This window comes from Salmo trutta, chromosome 33 (assembly GCF_901001165.1).
Source record: "Salmo trutta chromosome 33, fSalTru1.1, whole genome shotgun sequence".
Lineage (NCBI taxonomy): Eukaryota > Metazoa > Chordata > Actinopteri > Salmoniformes > Salmonidae > Salmo > Salmo trutta.
In genome coordinates, this window is record NC_042989.1 from 15,291,455 (window position 1) to 15,305,610 (window position 14,156).

The following is a 14,156-nucleotide window of genomic DNA, read 5'->3' on the forward strand; positions in this document are numbered from 1 at the left end:
GGAACAAGTAATTTCACAACATTTCTCAAAACTGCATGGAAAAGACTTGAAGTGCATTTTGGTACCTTACCTAAAAACTCCAACACCTCTGGGCAAGTAGCAAGTGTGGAATTCATGGAGATGAACTTGACTAGTTTGTCAATGGCCACCCTACACTCCTGGATGTCTGCCTCACCTACAAACAGAACCTTGCAAGGCATATCCGGTAAGATAATCTTCCGATACTGACCAATGAGTCTGTAGTAGAACTCTTCACTTTCCCTGTATTTCTTTGAAACCTGCAAAACACATGTCAGACATGTAACATCTAGGTATGCCAGTAGCCTTTATGGCAATGTTTTGGGGTTAAAATCCAACTGTTAGAATTGTATCATATCATGTTGTTCATAATTGTAATGTTATTATGCCTTATGTAGCTATTATAAAGAGTTTTGGAATGTGTTTTTTCATAGTTATGATGTCTTCAATATTATTCTAAAATGTAGAAAATAGTAAAAATAAAGAAAAACCCTTGAATGAGTAGGTGTGTCCAAACTTTTAACTGGTACTGTATATCACTTTCTGGTCTATCCCTCTGTACTGGTACATATCTACTACTCACACCACTCCTCTCAGGATCCCTCCCCCATGACCCATCTTCCTCTACTTTCTTCACTGCCTCAGCATATGACAACTTCTGCACTACTCTAACCCTGGGAACCTCAATTTGCCTCTCTCGCACTGGATATTTCTGATCCCCAGCCCCATGGGTACCCCTTCAATAAACACAGACCACTATTTTCCCCCAATGCTACACGTTCCTTTGTCTCATGCCCTTCTGCACACTTCTCACACCTAGGAACCTCCATCCTACACACTGCTGCCATATGTCCATAAGCTTGACACCTGTAACAACGTAATGTATTCGGCACAAAAACTTGCACAGGATTAGTTACATATCCTGACATCACTTTGTCGGGCAAAGACTCAACATCAAAACTAAAAAGAACAGAATGACTGTTCTGTTTCACCACTCACGCCACCCTGTCTGCGTCGCACCAAACGACGAGCATCACAAACACCGGGAATCTTTCCCTTCAGTTGGTCAACTTTTACATTTACTGCTACCCCAGTAATCACTCCTTTCAATGGCGCCCTTTTCTTGAGAGCAAAACAACAACAGCAATTCATATTTCTTGCCCCCATTCGTTAAAACGCAGAGTGCCTTCTCCCTCTGGCCAGCAGAAACGCAAACAATTGTCACAAGACCACTTCTGGTTACCCTCACCGACTCCACAGCACCCAACTCTGTTTTCACCCACCCTGAAACCAGAAATGGATCAGCCAAACGGCAAGGGTCCACTTTTTCCAAAAACTTCACTCCTACTGTCACAGACTTATCTTAATGCTGACCCTCAGTGCAAGCCTCGGGCTCCGTGAACTTCACCACACTTACCAGCTCCGATACTTCGAACTCATTCACTTCCATTTCTCCTGTCTTCAGCTCACTCTGCTTACACTTTCTACCATTCTTCTTTAACAAACCATCTCCCTTTTTTCCACCATTTTTAACCGACTCAAGATCACCCTCTTCCTCCCTCTCTCTCTTAAATCTCCTCTGAATATCTTTTTCCCTCCATTCCTCTTCTGTATTCCAAATATCCGTTTCCTTATGATAGTACTGCACTTCTCCTGACATCTTGTTCTTGCCTTGTCAAGGGACGCCATTTAACCGGCTGTCACAATCTCTGTACAATCAGCACGAACCCCTCGGAATGTAGCGCTCAGCAGTGCATCCCACTTATAAAGCAGCTGCTTCGTAAAACAGACCATCCCCACTGTTATGATGATAGAAGTCACGAGATGGTTGGGAACTGCAAACAAAACATTAACTTCCGGTATCAGCCTTCAAAATAAAACCGTGCAGCTGTATTCATCCTGCTGCTGCTGTGAGCGCTGGGCGTTGAGTTGAGTTGAGAGGGAATACTTGCGTGTCGCCCTAACAAAAATAGATTGCAGTCAGAGTGCAGTATAACTACAGTACTGTATGTTGCAAATACTGCATCCACAATAACAGTTTTTTTAAACTGCAGTTATTTTGCAGTGTAACTTCACTTACAGTGCAGTATAACTGCAGTACATTGCAGTTATTCTGCAATTACTGCTTCCAAAATACCAAAGTCGACTGCAGTTACTGCACTTTTACTGCAGTTTCAAAACTGCGATCTTTTTCTGTAAGGGCATCTCTTACTGACTGGGAAGGAGGCAAATCCACCATTTTTTTGTAAACTGAGAGGCAGATGTTAGGAGCAGAACAAACTAAAATCAAGGAAAGACTAGCTTGTTTCGACAACATAGAGCCTACCGTGTCCGGAAGTGAATTCACCCTTACTTTTCTGCATTCAGAGTTCTCGAACATCGTTTTAAGCTTTGTTTTGCTGTTGACAGTTACAGCGGATTTCGGGATTTCGGGATTATATATCGATTTGCTCTGCTTAAATATATGTATTCTGATTTATTCGTTTCAGTCTCTGAATTGTTTACTTTTAGGAAATCCTGATATGGGCATATAGTTATGGTCTCCTGGTACGGAGTCAATGTGCAGGGGTACGAGTTAGTTGAGGTAATATGTACATGTAGGCAGGAGTGAAAGTAGATTTAATTTCTTACCGGTACGGGACACCCAAGTGCGCTCACAGGGTAGCCTACTCTGATGACACTGACAAACAGATCAATAAAACAATGTTGTCTGATCCATAAAATTGGACTATGAAAAAGGGGAGACACAAATACAATATGACATTCATCTAACTTGTCCAAAACAAACAAAAGTGGCACAGACCAAATGATAAAGACAGTGAATAGGCACACTCACCGGGGATATGGCTGATGTTGTTAACTGGTATCCAATAAGTTAGGCTGCTGTTCCCTCAATTAAGTTAAGAATTTTGATAACTAAAAGACAGATTGGAGTCTTTTCATTGTCATTTATTTGCAGAAATAGCCATTTGCTTTGTTAACAGTTTTTTCGCGATTGTATTTCTAAATATTGCAATATGCCTTGGTGGTCAATCTGCTTTTCACTGACAGTCGCAATTCAACAATCATCGATAGTGAACAAAAATATAAACGCAACATGCAACAATTTAAAGATTTTACTGAGTTACAGTTCATATAAGGAAATCAGTCAATTTAAATAAATAAATGATGCCCTAATCTATGGATTTCACATGACTTGGGTCTGGGGGGCATGGGTGCAGGGCATAGGGCATGGGTGCAGCCATGGGGGAGCCATTCCCACCCACTTGGGAGCCATGCACACCAACTGGGGAGCCAGGCCCAGCCAATCAGAATGAGTTTTTCCCCACAAAAGGGCTTTATTACAGACAGAAATACTCCTCCGTTTCATCAGTTGTCTGGGATGCTGGTCTCAGATGATCCCGCAGGTGAAGAAGCCGGATGTGGAGGTCCTGGGCTGGCGTGGTTACACATGGTCTGCGGTTGTGAGGCCGGTTGGACGTACTGCCAAATTCTCTAAAATGACTTTGGAGACGGCTTATGGTAGAGAAATTAACATAAAATGATCTGTCAACAGCTCTGGTGGACATTACTGCAGTCAGCATGCCAATTGCACACTCCCTCAAAACTTGAGACAACTGTGGCATTGTGTTGTGTGACAAAACTGCACATTTTAGAGTGGCCTTTTATTGTCCCCAGCACAAGGTGCACCTGTGTAATGATCATGCTGTTTAATCAGCTTCTTGATATGCCACACCTGTCAGGTTGATGGATTATCTTGGCAAAGGAGAAATGTTCACTAACAGGGATGTAAACATATTTGTGCATATAGAAAAATTCTGGGATCTTTTATTTCAGATCATGAAACATGAGACCAACACTTTACATGTTACGTTTATACTGTATTTTTGTTCAATGTATTTTACAGTACAAGTCAGTTCAGTATAATATATATTATTGCTATTTGCAGCGTGCGCTGCCCAAATTGTGGGCCCTCTGGGCCTTCCAACTGTAGGCTATGCAATTTAAAACAATCCACAGCTTTTTTTTTATAAGATAATGATCCTCTGTGGCCAAATCATGCTTTCTGCTGTAGAAGCCTATTTTGAATGATTTATTTATTTCTGTATAGACAGGATTAAGCTAATTAGGCTACATAATTTTGGCAATTTAATTAAATTTACTTTAGGGAAAGCTTAGCTTCCCCTAGCCTTATGGACACGCCACCTATGATTTTAATGTGGCATAAACACAACCTGTCATGATGTTGTCATCTGATTTGTCTAACAGTCACTTAACAAAGGCACTCCGGAAGGCTACCCGTGCACATTCGTCCACTCACAAAAGCTGTTCAGGAACCTTTTGGTCCCAGACTTGGCGCTCCGGTACCGCTTTCTGTGCGGTAGCAGAGTGAAGAGTTTCTGGCTTGGGTGGCTGGGGTCTTTGACAATTTTCAGGGCCTTCCTCTGACACCACCTGGTATAGAGGTCCTGGATGGAAGGGATCTCAGCCCCAGTGATGTACTGGGCTGTCCGCACCAAACTTTGTAACGCCTTGCAGTACGGGTGCACAAGTTCAGATCATTAAGTCATACTGATTGGGTTTCTGGAATGTTAAATGGATATTAACCCTTCCCTTATGATGCGGGTCAATTTGACCCAGTAGTGAGTTTAACAACACTGAAGGGCAATTTCACGGTATCAGGATTACACTGAGACTCAGATTTCTCATTTTAAAATGTATGCCAAAAAAAAAAAAATTATTTCAAAGTTTAGCAAACCATACAGCTTTATGCACTAGGATAGCTTTGAACAATTTACACAGAAAATGACACAAAAACACATTTACTGGAAGAACTGTGCAGATGCAAAGTTTGGTAACAGAATTACAGTAAAATCTCCCTCAGTTTTTTATGCGACCACATTTTACATAAACAAAATTTCTGCTCCAAATTAAGATAAAAATATGTCTGCAGAAAGAATGGGGTGTCAGCTATGACATGACACCTTGAGTTTGAGAAAATCTATTTTGTTTATTGAACTACAGTAAGTGATGTGGATTTACACCTGGTAACATAATTATAGTAACGGAATTACATCATGGGTCCCTGATCTGTACTACACAGGAATACATCATTATGGATGGGAATGTCCTTCTCTTCATGGTGATGTATACTGAATAGGTACACAAATATAGAAATATGCAATATAATCCTTTGCATGTATGGGTGTTATTCTCCATGCAGCACACGGGATGCGAATCCGGGTCTGCCCCAGGAGAAACCAACATCTTAGACCATTAGACCAAGAGTTAGCAGGCAGGGTTGCCTCATCAGGTGGCCGTGACCGATTCACCCCCCTTTAACCTCCTCCCCCATGAGAGACCGCCCCATGTTGGGCGCCATTGTTACACATGGAATACGAACCCGGTTCTCCCTTGGGAGCAACCAACGTCTTAGGCCATTTGACCAAAAGGACATTTATGAGAATGAAGGCAGACACTCATTTTGAAGTTCGCAGGAATGGTTACCTCATCACGTGACCATGACTGACTCATGTCCGCTACATACACACTGCCTATTATTCTAATGAGCTCCACCCCCAAACAAAACCACATTTTACAAATTGTACTGTACTGAACTATACTCTACTGTTCTTTACTTTACTGTGATGTGCTGTGCTGTCCAAACTTGTGAAACATGGACTCCTGTGATTGGTTCAGTTTTGGTCCAGTCTCCAGTCATGGACATCTATGTTTGGGCCAAATTAAGGTCAAAGATCAACTACTGTGGACGTTGAAATCAAAGCCGGTCTGGACTGGCCCATAAAACATTGTTTGTGAACGTTGAAATCAAGGCCAGAGCGGACTGACCAACTTTCAACTACTTTTCAATGTCCATGGACATCCAATGATGGTCGAGTGTGTGTGTGGATGCTGGTTACAGTAAATGGAAAGAGAGGGGGCTCATGGGTAGGAGTCAGGAAGACCCGGGAGAGGTAACATTAACTAGAGAGAGAAGAGAGAATAAGGGAGGGGTTGTCCAGACTGTTTTCATACTCTCACTTTGACCACCAGACGACAGAAAGAGGAAAAAGTTATGAGCTGAACATAACAGTATGCCAGTGGAAGGGAGGACAGTAGCAGGTGACCCAATTGTGGTTTGTGAATACTATGATTTCCCATTGTAGCCAATTCAATTGCAGTAATTCTGTTAGAACTACGAGTTTTAACCACTTAATAATTCATAAACAAGAATCTATATCAGTAAAAACACGAACTAATTGGTAGGTCTACTTTTGTTATTTCTGTGAACTTTCATTGTCCTCCCTTCTCACGAGGGCGAGAAATTAGAAAATATCTTAAAGATATGTTGGTTTTTGTTAACGTAATTACAAGGAAAAAGGCAATTTTTCTTACATTTACAGAAGGCAAATCATTTCTCCAAAACTCACCTAAATATAAAGTAAATTTGGAAAGTATTCAGAACCCTTGACTTTTTCCACATTTTGTTACGTTACAGCCTTATTCTAAAATGGATTAAATAGTTTTTCCCCCTCATCATTCTACACACAATACCCCATAAGGACACAGCAAAAACAGGTTTTTAGAAATTTTTGCAAATGAAATATCAAATGTACATAATTATTCAGGCCCTTTTTTCAGTACTTCGCTGAAGCACATTTGGTAGCGATTACAGCCTTGAATATTCTTGGGTACGACGCTACAAGCTTGGCACACCTGTATTTGGGGATTTCTCCCATTCTTCTCTACAGATCCTCTCAAGTTTTGTCAAGTTGGATGGGGAGCATCGCTGCACAGTTATTTTCAGGTCTCTCCAGAGATGTTTGATCGGGTTCAAGTCCGGGCTCTGGCTGGGCCAGTCAAGGACATTCAGAGACTTGTCCCGGCCACTCCTGCGTTGTCTTGGCTGTGTGCTTAGGGTCGTTGTCCTGTTGGAAGGTGAACCTTCTCCCAAGTCTGAGGTCCTGAATGCACAGGAGCAGGTTTTCATCAAGGATCTCTCTGTACTTTGCTCTGTTCATCTTTCCCTCGATCCTGATTAGTCTCCCAGTCCCTGCCATTGAAAAACATCCCCACAGCATGATGCTGCCACCACCATGCTTCACCGTAGGGATGGTGCCAGGTTTCTTCCAGACGTGACTCCTTGTATTTAGGCCAAAGAGTTCAATCTTGGTTTCATCAGACTGGAGAATCTTGCTTCTCATGGTCTGAGAGTTTTTAGGTGCCTTTTGGCAAACTCCAAGTGGCCTATCGTGTGCCTTTTACTGAGGAGTGGCTTCCGCCTGGCCACTCTACCATTAAGGTCTGATTGGTGGAGTGCTGCAGAAATGGTTGTCCTTCTGGAAGGTTCTGCTTTCTCAACAGAGGAAGTCTGGAGCTCTGTCAGAGTGACCCTGACCAAGGACCTTCTCCCCCGATTGCTCAGTTTGCCCGGGCGGCCAGCTCTAAGAAGAGTATTTGTGGTTCCAAACTTCTTCCATTTAAGAAGCATGGAGGCCACTGTGTTCTTGGTGACCTTCAATGTTGCAGACATTTTTTGGTACCCTTCCCCAGATCTGTGCCTTGACACAATCCTGTCTCAGAGCTCTACAGACAATTCCTTCAACCTCATGGCTTGGTATTTGCTCTGACATGCACTGTCAACTGTGGGACCTTATATAGACAGGTGTGTGCCTTTCCAAATAATTTACAATCAATTGAATTTACCACAGGTGGACTCCAATCAAGTTGTATAAACATCTCAAGGATGACAAATGGAAACAGGAGTCACCTTAGCAAAATGTTGAGTCTCATTGTAAAGGGCCTGAATACTTATGTAAATAAGGTATGTATTTTTTATTTTTAATACATTAGCAAAAAAATGTCTTCATTTTGTCATTTTGGAGTATTGTGTATAGATAGATTTTTATTTATTTAATCAATTTTAGAATAAGGCTGTAATGTCCTGCCTGTTTGGCCCTGTCCGGGGGTATCATCGGATGGGGCCACAGTGTCTTCTGATCCCTCCTGTCTCAGCCTCCAGTATTTATGCTGCAGTAGTTTATGTGTCGGGGGGCTAGGGTCAGTCTGTTACATCTGGAGTATTCTCTTGTCTTATCCAGTGTCCTGTGTGAATGTAAATATGCTCTCTCTAATTCTCTCTTTCTTTCTCTCTTTCTCTCGGAGGACCTGAGCCCTAGGACTACCTGGCATGATGACTCCTTGCTGTCCCCAGTCCACCTGGCCATGCTGCTGCTCCAGTTTCAACTGTTCTGCCTGCGGCTACGGAACCCTGACCTGTTCACCGGACGTGCTTGTTGCACCCTCGACAATTACTATGATTATTATTATTTGACCATGCTGGTCATTTACGAACATTTTAACATCTTGACCATGTTCTGTTATAATATCCACCCGGCACAGCCAGAAGAGGACTGGCCACCCCTCATAGCCTGGTTCCTCTCTAGGTTTCTTCCTAGGTTTTTGGCCTTTCTCAGGAGTTTTTCCTAGGGAGTTTTTCCCAGCCACCGTGCTTCTTTCACATGCATTGCTTGCTGTTTGGGGTTTTAGGCTGGGTTTCTGTACAGCACTTTGAGATTTCAGCTGATGTACGAAGGGCTATATAAATAAATTTGATTTGATTTGATTTGATTTAATGTAACAAAATGTGGTAAAAGTCAAGGGGTCTGAATATTTTCCGAATGAGCTGTAGTGTTGATATTAGTTGGCAGAAAAATAGTTGAAAATGTATCTATGAAATAAATAAGGAATGTCTGCAACTCTAGTATGCTCCCATGGGGATTTAATCAGAAGATCCAACTCTGAAATGTATCTATGCCTTCATTTACCGAATATCCTACCAACGGGACATCAAAAACTGTAATATCCTATGTTTCACGGAATCGTGGCTGAATGACGACATGGATATTCAGCTAGCGGGATATACGCTGCACCGGCAAGATAGAACAGCACACTCCAGTAAGACGGGGGGGGGGTCTGTGCATATTTGTAAACAACAGCTGGTGCACGAAATCTAAGGAAGTCTCTAGATTTTGCTCGCCTGAAGTAGAGTATATTGTGATAAATTGCAGGCCACACTACTTGCCTAAAGAGTTTTCAGCTATACTTTTCGTGGCTGTTTATTTACCACCACAGACAGATGATGGCACTAAGACCGCACCCAGTCAGCTGTATAAGGAAATAAGCAAACAGGAAACCACTCACCCAGAGGCGGCGCTATTGGTGGCCGGAGACGTTACTGCAGGGAAACTTAAATCAGTTCTACCAAATTTCTATCAACATGTTAAATGTGCAACCAGAGGGAAAAAAAATCTAAATCACCTCTACTCCACACACAGTGACCCGTACAAAGCTCTCCCTCGCCCTCCATTTGGTAAATCCGACCACAACTCTATCCTCCTGATTCCTGCTTACAAGAAAAACTAAAAGCAGGAAGCACCAGTGACACGGTCTATAAATAAGTGGTCAGATGAAGTAGATGCTAAACTACAGGACTGTTTTGCTATCACAGACTGGAACATGTTTCAGGATTCTTCCGATGGCATTGAGGAGTACACCACATCAGTCACTGGCTTTATCAATAAGTGCATCGAGGACGTCGTCCCCACAGTGACTGTACGTACATACCCCAACCAGAAGCCATGGATTACAGGCAACATTCGCACTGAGCTAAAGGGTAGAGCTGACGCTTTCAAGGTATGGGACTCTAACCTGGAAGCTTGCAAGAAATCCTGCTATGCCCTGCGATGAACCATCAAACAGGGCTAAGGGCTAAGATTGAATCATACTACACCGGCTCTGATGCTTGTCTTATGTGGCAGGGCTTGCAAACTATTACAGACTACAAAGGGAAGCACAGCCGTGAGCTGCCCAGTGACACGAGCCTACCAGACGAGCTAAATCACTTCTATGCTCGCTTCGAGGCAAGTAACATTGAGGCATGCATGAGAGCATCAGCTGTTCCGGACGACTGTGTGATCCCGCTCTCCATAGCCGACGTGAGTAAGACCTTTAAACAGGTCAACATACACAAGGCTGCAGGGCCAGACAGATTACTAGGACATGTGCTCCGGGCATGTGCTGACCGGCAGACACTGGCAGGTGTCTTCACTGACATTTTCAACATGTCCCTGATTGAGTCTGTAATACCAACATATTTCAAGCAGACCACCATAGTCCCTGTGCCTAAGAACACAAAGGCAACCTGCATAAATTACTACAGACCCGTAGCACTCACGTCCCTAGCCATGAAGTGCTTTGAAAGGTTGGTAATGGCTCACATCAACACCATTATCCCAAAAACCCTAGACCCACTCCAATTTGCATACCGCCCAAACAGATCCACAGATGATGCAATCTCTATTGCACTCCACACTGCCCTTTCCCACCTGGACGAAAGGAACAATTATGTGAAAATGCTATTCATTGACTACAGCTCAGCGTTCAACACCATCACTACGCTAAGGATCCTGGGACTAAACACCTCCCTCTGCAACTGGATCCTGGACTTCCTGACAGGCCAACCCAGGTGGTGAGGGTAGGTAGCAACACATCTGCCACACTGAAGCTCCACAGGGGTGCATGCTTAGTCCCCTCCTGTACACCCACGACTGCATGGCCAATTACAACTCCAACACCATCAAGTTTGCAGACGACACAACATTTTTAACATTTTAGTCATTTAGCAGACGCTCTTATCCAGAGCGACTTACAGTAGTGAATGCATACATTTCATACATTAGTTTTTTTCTGTGCTGGCCCCCCATGGGAATCGAACCCACAACCCTGGCATTGCAAACACCATGCTCTACCAACTGAGCTACAGGGTAGGCCTGATCACCAACAACGATGAGACAGCCTATAGGGAGGAGGTCAGAGGTCCTGAGATCCTCAAAAGGTTCTACAGCTGCAACATCGAGAGCATACTGACTGGTTGCATCACTGCCTGGTATGGCAATTGCTCGGTCTCTGACCGCAAGGCACTACAGAGGGTAGTGCGTACGGCCCAGTATATCACTGGGGCTAAGCTGCCTGCCATCCAGGACCTCTACACCGGCAGTGTCAGAGGAAGGCCCTAAAAATTGTCAAAGACCCCAGCCACTCCAGTCATAGACTGTTCTCTCTACTACCGCATGGCAAGCAGTACCAGAGTGCCAAGTCTAGGTCCAAAAGGCTTCTCAACAGTTTTTACCCCCAAGCCATAAGACTCCTGAACAGGTAATCAAATGGCTACCCGGACTATTTGCATTGTGTGCCCCCCCCAACCCCTCTTTTTACACTGCTGCTACTCTCTGTTTATCAAATCAAATCAAATCAAATGTATTTATATAGCCCTTCTTACATCAGCTGATATCACAAAGTGCTGTACAGAAACCCAGCCTAAAACCCCAAACAGCAAGCAATGCAGGTGTAGAAGCATGGTGGCTAGGAAAAACTCCCTAGAAAGGCCAAAACCTAGGAAGAAACCTAGAGAGGAACCAGGCTATGAGGGGTGGCCAGTCCTCTTCTGGCTGTGCCGGGTGGAGATTATAACAGCACATGGGCTAGATGTTCAAATGTTCATAAATGACCAGCATTGTCAAATAATAATAATCATAGTAGTTGTCGAGGGTGCAACAAGTCAGTAACACAAGAGTAAGTGTCAGTTGGCTTTTTCATAGCCGATCTTTGAGAGTATCTCTACCACTCCTGCAGTCTCTAGAGAGTTGAAAACAGAAGGTCTGGGACAGGTAGCACGTCCGGTGAATAGGTCAGGGTTCCAGCAGGTCTGGGACAACAGGTCTGGGACAGGTAGCACGTCCGGTGAACAGGTCAGGGTTCCATAGCTGCAGGCAGAACAGTTGGAACTGGAGCAGCAGCACGGCCAGGTGAACTGGGGACAGCATGGAGTCATCAAGCCAGGTAGTCCTGAGGCATTGTCCTAGGGCTCAGGTCCTCCGAGAGAGAGAAAGAAAGAAAGAAAAAGAGAGAATTAGAGAGAGCATATTTAAATTCACACAGGACACCGGAAAAGACAAGAGAAATACTCCAGATGTGACAGACTGACCCTAGCCCCCCGACACATAAACTACTGCAGCATAAATACTGGGGCTGAGACAGGAAGGGTCAGGAGACACTGTGGCCCCATTCGATGAAACCCCCGGACAGGGCCAAACAGGTAGGATATAACCCCACCCACTTTGCCAAAGCACAGCCTCCACACCACTGGAGGGATATCTCCAACCACCAACATACCATCCCGGGACAAGGCCGAGTATAGCCCACAAAGATCTCCGCCACGGCACAGCCCAAGGGGGGTCGCCAACCCAGACAGGAAGACCACGTCAGTGACTCAACCCACTCAAGTGACGCACCCCTCCCAGGGACGGCATGGAAGAACACCAGTAAGCCAGTGACTCAGCCCCCGTAATAGGGGTAGAGGCAGAGAATCCCAGTGGAAAGAGGGGAAACCGGCCAGGCAGAGACAGCAAGGGCGGTTCGTTGCTCCAGCCTTTCCGTTCACCTTCACACCCCTGGGCCAGACTACACTTAATCATAGGACCTACTGAAGAGATATGTCTTCAGTAAAGACTTAAAGACTTCATGTATGCATAGTCACTTTAACTACACATTCATGTACATACTACCTCAATTGGGCCGACCAACCAGTGCTCCCGCACATTGGCTAACCGGGCTATCTGCATTGTGTCCCGCCACCCACCACCCTCCAACCCCTCTTTTACGCTACTGCTACTCACTGTTCATCATATATGCATAGTCACTTTAACTACACATTCATGTACATACTACCTCAATTGGGCCGACCAACCAGTGCCCCCGCACATTGGCTAACCGGGCTATCTGCATTGTGTCCCGCCACCCACCACCCTCCAACCCCTCTTTTACGCTACTGCTACTCACTGTTCATCATATATGCATAGTCACTTTAACCATATCTACATTTACATACTACCTCAATCAGCCTGACTAATCGGTGTCTGTATGTAGCCTCGCTACTTTTATAGTCTCGCTACTGTATATAGCCTGTCTTTTTACTGTTGTTTTATTTCTTTACTTACCAATTGTTCACCTAACACCTTTTTTGCACTATTGGTTAGAGCCTGTAAGTAAGCATTTCACTGTCAGATCTACACCTCTTGTATTCGGCACACGTGACAAGTAAACTTTGATTTGAAGACTCTTAGCTTTCATTTAACACCCAATTTGATATGCTCCTATGAACTTCACATGTTGGGGCTCATGGGACCTTTTACATGGAAGTGACCTGAAATACAATTTAACAACAACAAAAAATCACAATGACCCTTCATCTAGTCCTCTAGGTAGGGGTAATGAACTTGTAAATAAACAAAACAACAACAAAAAACACTGCTTTGTACTTGACCTTTGTGCTAGAGACAAATGGCCTCATGTGCAGTAAAGGTCTAACCATGACTGTCATAGGGATATAAGTATGTTTCCCCTGTGATGTTCAGAGGCCAAACGACAGTGATCTGAAGTTTGGCAAAAATGTCCTAAATGTCATTAAATGTAATAATTTGATTGACCATGACTTTGGCACATGTATCAAAGTACTTTCTGTACTGGGTCAAATTGACCCAGAACATCATCCGTGTATAGCTTTTTCGAATATAAGGGAATTGTTAAATTGAAAGTTTATCAGTACCTGTATCAGATCTCTGAAAGTTCCAAAATCTTTTTAAAAAGAATACCAAATCCTACTCTTATTCAGCGTGCATTACTATAATACACTTTTGTACAACTTTTCCAAAAACTGTATGGAACATTATAGCAAAGAATAGCTAGAATTCCTCATACAGTATATTGACATACATAATGTGCAACAGGTAGTTGTTGTAAGTTGCTACAGGACAGTAGACAAGATCCCTGAGAAACAAAACATTAGACAATTATATTTTGACGCAAATCAATTGCCAAATGGAAGAATCAATACTGACAAATCTGCAAAACACTTATTCTAGAGAGAACTCAACTAAACGTAAGAGACAGAGCTTCCCATCATGGGGGACCCCAAGATCTGCTTCTGAGCACCAATATCTCATTTTGATGGTGAAGACCATTCTTCATTTGCATTGTATTTAGTCAATATAGGATGATAAATATTTTTGTAATATGTA